The sequence below is a fragment of the Oculina patagonica genome, chromosome 4 (genome assembly GCF_052425735.1).
Source record: "Oculina patagonica isolate OP01 chromosome 4, crgOcupat, whole genome shotgun sequence".
NCBI lineage: Eukaryota > Metazoa > Cnidaria > Anthozoa > Scleractinia > Oculinidae > Oculina > Oculina patagonica.
The window spans coordinates 1101522-1111101 of NC_135761.1; the positions used below are offsets into that span (position 1 = coordinate 1101522).

Below are 9580 nucleotides of genomic sequence, written 5' to 3' on the forward strand. Positions count from 1 at the left end.
CACCCCTACGGGGCTCGGAAAAATACTACGCAACTCGCAAAATATCCGCGCGTATTATATGTTAAGCCATCGAATAAGATGTATGTATTAATGAAGCTACGGTTTTGTCATTTAGATCCACAGAAGTAATTTCTTGGCAAACATAGCGAGTATTTGGCAAAACGTTACAAAATAGACAAAACTCTGCCTTGAAACGCTTTCTTTAATTTATACAGCAAAAAATCTTCAGTACAAAATCAAAAAGAAAATGAGGACATTTTTTGAGAATTTTATAGAATTAAGTTGGGGACTGAGAGTGACGTTCGAAAGCCGCGATAATTATACATTGACCAAAGTGGCTTTTATCTCATGGCCACTTAAAGTAAAACAGTAAGAGGAACCATGCATGGATGACATTCAATATTTTTCAGCCGGTTTTTCAAGAATTCTATTGTTTTCGCTGTGAACTTCCTTGCGTGTGTAACTAAACAGCGATAAGGGTTGTTTGGGTTGTTTACACCCTTAAAAGCCGTTTGCTTTATTATTTCTGCGTTATTAGCCGTACACTAAAAACCAGATGGTAGGCCACGTTTTACACGCAAATTTAATTTCAACAAAATGACATTTTACCTCATGAGAGAGAGATGACACTTAGGAAAGTAGTTTTGCCAAGTCAAAAATTGTCAATATAGTTTATTGGCAAAATAAAAAACGATGAAATCCTGACTTGACAACGAAAGTCTAATAATTTGATTGACACCTGAACGGTTGACATTTTTTGAACAGTTAGCGTTATCAAAATAGACTGTCGATCGTGCAGTTATCAAAATTGTCTCAATGTGTCTTTTAAGATTAATTTTGGCCCTTACTTTAATTAAACGGAAAATACATTTGACAAATTCTATAGGAAACGGAAATCAGGATAATGGAAAAGTCAAATGTTGTTCGCTTTTCATTCAATTAAGATGATTTCTTTATTTGACTAATTGACCTTGCGGAAAAGATCTGCCGGCAATGGAGACCAAAAAGATACATGTAGCAGGACAGCACAGTTCCTTCTATGGCAGTTTAGCGGGTCACCTGATCATAAACGTTCTTCTCCTAACATTTCCAATACATCCTAAGTAAAAAAAAAAGACAAGAATCGTATTGTTACTTCTAGTTCTCAGCACCAACTAAATTGTAAGAAATAACTACTTGAGAATTTATGCTAAGATTTTGGTACTCAGGAAGGAGGAGGGATTAAAGTTTTTATATTTTATATTTACATTAATATTTATTTATAGTTCTCACATTGTTTGCGCAACGTATTTATATATGTGAATCACATAGCAAAAATCTTGCCCCCCGTCAACCATAAACAAAGCACGCAGTTGTAAGCTATATGTCAAATATGTAGGGTCTTGTTTATTTCTTTTCCGTTCTGATGAAAAAAAGTTTCTTACTTCGCGTTCCTTTTTACAGGAGATATCGTCATTTTTTTTATTTCAATATAAATAACTAATAGAAAACAAATGATTTCCTAAGGTAATTCTAGCCAGTGTGACACTGGCAAAGAAACAGGATGTCAATTTCTTCTGATCACTCCAAAATCAAGGAACTCAGTACGAGTGGCAGCATTTAATCCTTCGGATGTAAGATAGGAACAGATAAATCGTACACGCACAAGTCAATCGTCATTATACGGCCGGATGCAATGTTTGCCGTCAAGATACACAGTAAACTTGACAGTGTATCACTTCTTTGTTTGCACGCACTTTTCAGTCATAAATAGAAGGCAGCGATCGCCTATATAAACTGCTAAGTTTGACGTCTACAATCATATCTATTGCAAGTAACTTTGTTTCAAATTTAATTTTTAGTCAAGTGAATAGAATCTCGCAAGTGAAGATGAGGAAAGGTAGTACCTTCAGTTTGTTTGTGTTAGCGTTTCTGTTTTCCACCCTCGTGGTCCTAAGACCGTGCCAAGGTTTCTCTGGCGGAAATAACTGGAGTCCAAGACCAGCGGTAAGTGTAAAGATGCCGTTCTAATGAATTTATACCAATGAGCTGCTTTGTTGAATCACGCCGCGGTACTGAGTGCCTCAAGGCCAGTTATGTTACTCATTTGAGCTGTGTTCTCAGGCAGGGAAATTATTCTCTTGTGCAATTCCTCTCCCTGTAGCTGTAGAAGTGAGTAGAGAGGTTAACAATTGGTAGATTACACAGTATTTGGTACTTGAGTGGACTCGATCCTTATAACATTGAACTAATGTAAGACGATTTCTTCTTCATTTTTTGCATTTTTTTTACCAGCAATGTTGTTAAAGCAAATAGGCGTTAATTTAATATTTCTTTACTTGTTACAAGAAATCTATTCGTAAATTGGATTTGAATAATTTTCGCTTTATTTTATTGTTTACATTCAATTTAATTTACTTAATTTTACGAAAATACACAAAATAAATCTGATGACACAGTAAAAAAAAATAAATAAACACTTGAGTCCCTTTATATGAACCATTGCAGTGTTTACTTTTTTTCGTTTTTTTTTTATCATGATTTCAGGAGTTTAAGCTAACTTGTTCAGTAATCGTATAAAAGAAATCACAAACCTGTATGTTGAAAGTTTTCAAATTTCATTCGCTAACCATTCAAAACATCATCGCTCGTACCACTTACAACTGCGAATTTTATGCCTGTAAGTGCAAACTCCCGTTCAAATTTCTGAAAGTCCCTGGTTTATATAACTAGGTTAACTAAACATATATATTTATTTTATCTGAGCGGTTTTACATTTGATTACCACATTTCAATTGTATGTAAAAGAATAGATTTCTGATGAAACAAAGCAGGTTTCGAGAGCTATTAAAGCTTTTCGACTAAAGTGGAGAGCAGACTGAAATATAATCATGTCTTAGTTTCGCTGAACGCTTTAGATTTTAAGCAAAAAATATAGCGAGCACGAGATTGAGAACAGCAAAAATGCTGTGAAACATTTAAGTTAATCGATCTCTGCGGTTTCTAAATTAACATATTTAAGTATGCGATGTACAGGGACAGTCCTAAATTTCAGGGAGCTTTCGAACAATTTTGCCAACAATTTTTGCTAACTGAAATACACTTTCTTTTCTGAAGATAATATTGTCCCTAGCCTTTCCGATATATGTAGCATTGATTTTAATAGCGGAGAAACTGCAGCATAGCCATCGATTTGAGACAGAATTCAAAAGAGAGAGAAATCGGGATTCTAATAATTCTCTAGTACGGACACAAAGGGATAAAGTCGCTTTGAAGGCTTCAAGGCTTAGTTCTGTTGTCGAACTTATCAAATCCTCTCAAATCTCTATTTCTAATTATTTTTAAAGAAATTGCACGAAAACGTCACACTCTTCTTTTTGAAAGAAATTCCGTTGTCCTTTAGCGCTAAGGCTGAACTTTGTTTAATTTTTGACGACTTGACCCGGAAAATGTTCGTAAAGTACTGTTCTCAATGTTTCTATATTTCTCTAATTTTGGAAAAAAAAAGTGGTTTCGCGGAAAATCAAAGTTCAGAAACGCATTCAAATTCAAATTTGAATTGTCATGAAATGACAATTTTGTTCCCAGGTTGGAATTGTAATTTTTAAATCAACTGGTAAAGCAATAAGTTCTTTTTGGTATAATTTTGGCCTTTCCCAGCCTCAGTTTCTTATAAGAAACGGTTCTTAAAAGAAAGTGTATAAATTTATACTTGGTGGATTTAAAGAGATATATAAGTTGTTTTTTGCGAGCCTTCCTCGGCGTTTTTTTACATTTGTTAGTTTGTCATAATGACACTCAGGAAATTAAAAATCGTTACAATACATCTTATGTAATAAACTAAATAAATAACTCACAAAGCCCACGCTACTTATTGAAATTTTTTTAAGACAGATAAATCTTTTAATTTCCGTTCGCTGCATTAGAAGCTTTGGACAAATATTACAAATTGTGAGCCAAAAGAAATACCATTTAAAAGACCACGTGGTGAATTAACATGAGAGCAAAAGTAATTGGCAAAAGGATTTAGCTTTTAATGCAATAAACACCAAACTTATCAATATTTTTTAATGAAGTTCCACTCAGCGAAGTTTATCAATAAAGCTTTGAAAATGTAGCTAGATATTAAAACATTCTGCGGAGTTCATTTCGTCAAACCGTGAGAAAATAAAGCATAGAGAATTTTTTAAGAGAATATTTGATCGGATTTTAATTCTGTTCTACTGACAAAAAAACAATTCGCCATAGTAGACGCGGCTTAATAAGAATATTGCAAATAAAACGGTTCTCTGATTGTTTTACAGTTAACAAACTATTCAAAAATTTTCCGTCGTTTTTCAAGTTTGTCTTATTAACGGAACTTTATTAATTACTTGTTAGAAGGAAAGCTATAGTTTAAGTGGCTATAAAACGCAATAACTTTCAAGCGATCATCAGTTATTTCCCAGACTTGATCAAACAGTTCTAATCGACACAAGTGACTGAGTCAGTCAAGATGAGATCAGGGCTTGCAACGGCGTTTATTCTCTCGACACTTCTTCTGGCTGCAGTTTATCTTCCGTTGTGTGAGGGTTTCAACGGAAACCAAACATGGAAAAAGAGAAATCTACTATCACAGGTTAAAATTATGAATAGTATAAAGGTCTATATACCGATTTAGTAAAACAGATATCAGCATATCTCAATTATACTACTCCCTCGGCTACGATTGGAGTCACCAATTCTACAAGTTTCTGAAAGCATACATTTAGAATGATTTAGAAGACTCTGGTTCGTCGGTGCTGTATATTCTTTGAATTCTACGATATTCTTGAATAGATTACTGTATTATATAATATAAAAATTAGATCATTCTATATATAATTGTTCCGATTCTACGATCAACGGCTCTAGCTATGATTTTTCTAAAGATTTAGTGCAAACGACATTCTAAGATATGGATGCTATGAATGACCGCTTACTGGAATTGTGTAATTCAACTTTGTATATAGCTTTCGAATAGTTATACATCTTTATTTTGGAGAGGCTAGACTGTTCACACTCCACAGCCTCTCTATTTTTCAACGCAAAAAAGCGGGAGAATCGGCAAGCGAAGCGAGCGTTAGCGCGAAGCGCGGGGGAGGAGGAGGCGCTTTTCGCTTCCCGCCCCCCACCCCGTCACGCCTCCCGATTTGGGCTGGCATCTACTTCTCTCGCCGTTTGTTTCCCGCGCTCATTCTATCGAAAAATTACAAAAAAGTGAAGGGCTGTAGACAGTCTATGGAGAGGCACGACCTATTAATTTAGCGTTTAATTGCACAAAATTGATCGCGAGTTTCTTCAAAAAGGCAAAAGAACCACGTAATATTTCGCAACCACCTATTATAAACATCACCGTAATATATATAAATGGAAAGCGATGAATTACCGACAGAGTAGAAAATTTCGTCGAACTTAATTTCGCGATTTTAAAATGCGGTATTTTTACTGAGGCACGAACCTTCAGATTAGCGCAAATAATTGGTTATTGAAATGGTTGTGCGCTGCCAAGCGCCTTAAAGAAAATTTTGCATAACACGTTTATAGTAAACCTATCAGGGCAAGTGTTCTATATACCTTGTGGTAATAACTTGACAACAAAAAGAAAATTCTGGCACATTTTGGAGGTTCTTTTTAAATTTGCGACGATTATTTCGCGGGAAATTTTATCTCATAGGATCCCTCTTCCCTCGTCGGCTCTTTATATTAAAGTCGCGCAGTTTTTATTCATTGTTTTGAATTTTCATTAACTTTGACTTTATCTCTGTTAGGCTAAACGTGCATTGGATAACATGTGCAGAGTGGCGCGGGAACACTGCAAGCGGGAGATCTTAAACGACGACTTCACTCATCCTGGTCCTCGGCCCGTACAATGAATGCTAAGTCAATACAACAGAAGCAAGCTTTGGTCCAAGATGAAACAGAAACGAAACTATTATTATATTATAGTCTTTTCACATCAAGAAAATGACATGTCAAACTCGTATATTGAGATACTTTGAATGTGTAAACTTGTCAGTAGAACTGAATAATAAAGTGCAAAGTAAAGCCCATGACGAACGTTAGTATGAGTTTTAAATTCTATTTCCCAGCTAAAAATTTCGCCCGAATCCCATTTCCTACCCTTGGTTTCCGGATTTTCCAAATCCCACTCCCAGTTGTATTGTTGATTTGTTTGTGATGCCCTGCAGTCTCAGTGGCTCAATTTTCATTGTTCCCAGTGCAATTTTGCCCAAATCCCAGTTCCCATTTTACCTCTTCGGGCCCCTCTTTTGATGCAGACAGGTTATGAGAATTAGAAAATTATCAAGTATGGGGTTTTGTATTGATGTAACACAAAATCTCAATATTTAGGCTTGGAATTGAGCGGGGTTAAAAGTAAACCGCAAAAAAATAAAAAATATAATTATTGCATCCCTTCTGTGACCTTTATAATGAACCACATATCTGATAAACAAAACTAATTGAAAGGGACAATACCTAATGGTAAGCGCGCTGGACTCCGCGGGATCGAGCTTTGGCCGGGGTTATTTTGTTGTATTCTAGCTTGGGCTAGGCTCTTTACTTTTACAGAGTTACCTTCTAGTCGCTTTAATACCACAGAAACCTAAAAATATCAAAAGCTGACTCGTAAAAATACCAGCTGTACTACGGGCGATATACGTCCAACTTTCCATGGCAACCGTAGTGACAAGTTAGTAGTCAGGCACAAGTTGGCTACAATTTGTCAGTAATGTTTCATGAAAAGCGTCACAGAAGACGTTTCTAAAGCCTTGGCCAAACGGTAACGCAAGTAGACGCAAGTTGAACTTGCGTACACTCGGCAGACTTGCGTCGGGTGGCTAAACGGACACGGAAGTTTAGTCGCAAGTGCACGCAAATTTGCAAAAAACATTTAAAATGTGACGGGGTGCAATTTAATATTTGAAATAAACTGCAAAAGATGCGTTAATTTGCGTTTGGTGGCCAAACGGTGAAAAAAATGTGTTAACTTAAGTGCAAATCTGATCTCGACCAAAGTAAACGCAAGTCAACGCAAGTACACCGAAAAGTCCTGGCCAAACGGAGGCGCAAGTAGACGCAAGTTTTCAACTTGCGTCTGCTTGGGTTGCCGTTTGGTCAGTGCTTAATAATGATACATCGAGTTAGACTACGAGCAGCCCCCTTTTTTTTCAGGGTCGGTCGAGGAAAATGAGGGCCCCTAGCACACAGACTACTTTCGTGGTATTTTGTAAATGTTTGTTTTTAGTTATATCGCGTGCTCTACTATCTCTCTTCCCGCGAGAGATACGCAATAAGCGGGGCCTGAACTGTGCCCAAGAAAAGCTTATTTTGTCCTCTTTTGTTTAATTTGCTAGCACAACGCATATATCGAATAGTGAAAACATGACTTTGTCATTATAAAGACGAATTTGAATTTATCATAATTAATCAACAAACTTGATCGCAAGATTTAAACTTACTTCAACCTGTCAACCAAGGATTTAAACACAATTCAAAATTTTCCTTCAAAAAGAAATAGTAGAATAGTTTGGATTGCGAAATAAAGCCACACCGTGATCCACAATGGATAACCCTAAGCAACTGGTGTCCTGGTTATGAATAAAAACAATACTTTCACAAAATGCTCAGGAAATACTTAATCAAAGAAAGTCCAAGATTATACCAAAGCTCAAGAGACTAATGATTTGTTTATAGCTATAATCTCAAGCTTTTTCTATTGTATTCATGGTTCAAAATAAAAAACTTTAGCTTAAAAACCCCATCAAAAGTTAGGAATAATGGCAAAGTCACATGCTCGGTTTTTACCTCAGAGGACACTGCACTGGTGAAATTGATGTCGCCAGTTTAATTTTTTTTTAATATTTATCTCTGATCGAAAACCTTGTGAATATTCCGAACTCAGCAATGAAGTTTTTCATTTTCTGCTCGTTCTCCGCTATTATTCTGGTGATAATTGTTTTTATACTCCATGGAAGTGACGGATTTACAGCCGGAATTGGCGCAAACGTTCCTGGTCGGAAACGAAGTGAATTTAGGGTAAGAATTACGCATTTAAGTTTGTTCGAAAAAAGAAAACCGTATTCTCCAAGCAGGAGTCAAATCTATAACTTTCAGGGGTCATGAATGGCCCCTCCAAATTTTGCAGTGCTCGCAATGCTCGCAAAATTTTATTGGATGCTCGTTTGCTCGTGCTTGCATGTTCGATTTTTAGTGGAGGTAGTTTTTTGAAAAGTGCTCGTTGCTCGTAAGGCGAACTTTTCTCAACAGCTCAATGCTCGTACTCGCATCGAAAAACACCGTGCTCGCATACTCGCAAAGACCATTCGATACCCCTACTTTTTTTAATAGTAACTTGTACATGTATCACTGACTAATTAGCTTTCTCATTTCGCTATCTCTTTTCTTCTTTGTATTTCGGACAGTTCTTTCCCAGAAGCCATTACCAATTTTGAACCCATTCTTACTGAACTACACCAGTTTGAGTCAGCCTTTTCGTGAGCCCGCGTTCTTTGCCCCTCACCACGGCTCTTGTTCTATTATTTTAACCTTTTCCTTGGAGAAGAGAAGCTTTAAGGGTTAGAGAAGGGTTGGAGGGGGGTCGGATTTAACAGTTTTGTTCGGAGTAAAAACATCTCTTTTATATTTATGTATTCTTTAATACCGTTTTAGCTTAAACAGATATTTCAGAACCCGTGTTTGAAACGCCCTGAATGCTGCGGAGTTAAAACTGAGGTGAATGGCGTAAAAGATTCTAAGCAAACGTTGGTACCTAACTTGATGAAGTTCAAGAGAGCTAGCGCTGATCAAATGAAGCAAGAGTGAAGGGGAACTTGACCACAATGACGAACGTTATCCGAAAATGACTGAACAGACGATGTCAATGGATAACAGAGTTGTGGTTTCCATCGTGCATTGAGGATAGCAGGCTGCGGGGTGTATACATATGTTACATACACGTAGATACTTTAAATTTTTTTTTGTCATAAATATACGGAGTTGAAATAAAGTTTTTATCTTATCTTATCAGTCAGGATCAGTCTTATACGGGCGGTCACTGGAAATAACCGGCCAGAGCCTTTTCTGGCTCATTTTTTGTTATGTGTTTATTATTTTACCATGTGATCTCTGTTCGCAATTCGGTGTAGCCTTTTGAAAAAGTTATCCGCCATGTTATCACTATGAGGTCTCCCCCATAAAAGTATTTGGGTTAAAAAGCTTGTACGCCGTGTTATTTGCATATTCTTTGCAATTTCTGAAGCTCAAACACAAAAAGGAGATCTGACAAACGAAATACTTAGAAACAAAACGTTTTTTGTTATTGTCATTACGTTGTTGTGGTTGATGCTATTTCTGCTGCTGCTCAGTTTTAATAGTAAATGTGTCAGACATTTTCTTTTGCTCCAGCTTCCTTTTTATGAATATTTTTTTTCATTTTTCTTCATTTACACTGAAATTTTACTTTAAGACCCAAATTAACTGTTATTGAACATATCATCTACTTTATTAGCTTGTCGAACAAATGTCAAGAAATTCTCTGTGTTTTTCCAAGGTCCGTTGGCAGCGAAATCGCCAACGCTAA

The 9580-nt window shown here is 36.4% G+C and overlaps 1 long non-coding RNA gene across 2 annotated transcripts; it reads left to right on the top strand.

Moving 5' to 3' along the window:
- Window positions 1–1755: 1755 nt before the first annotated feature.
- On the top strand, window positions 1756–6062 carry LOC144649112 (uncharacterized). 2 transcript variants are annotated; one of them, XR_013569833.1, is made up of 2 exons: window positions 1756–1986; window positions 5769–6062. It is a non-coding gene; the product is annotated as an uncharacterized LOC144649112 (long non-coding RNA). The 2 variants fall into 2 exon arrangements; XR_013569832.1 differs by lacking the exon at window positions 1756–1986 and adding an exon at window positions 4311–4597.
- The last annotated feature ends 3518 nt before the right edge of the window (window positions 6063–9580 follow it).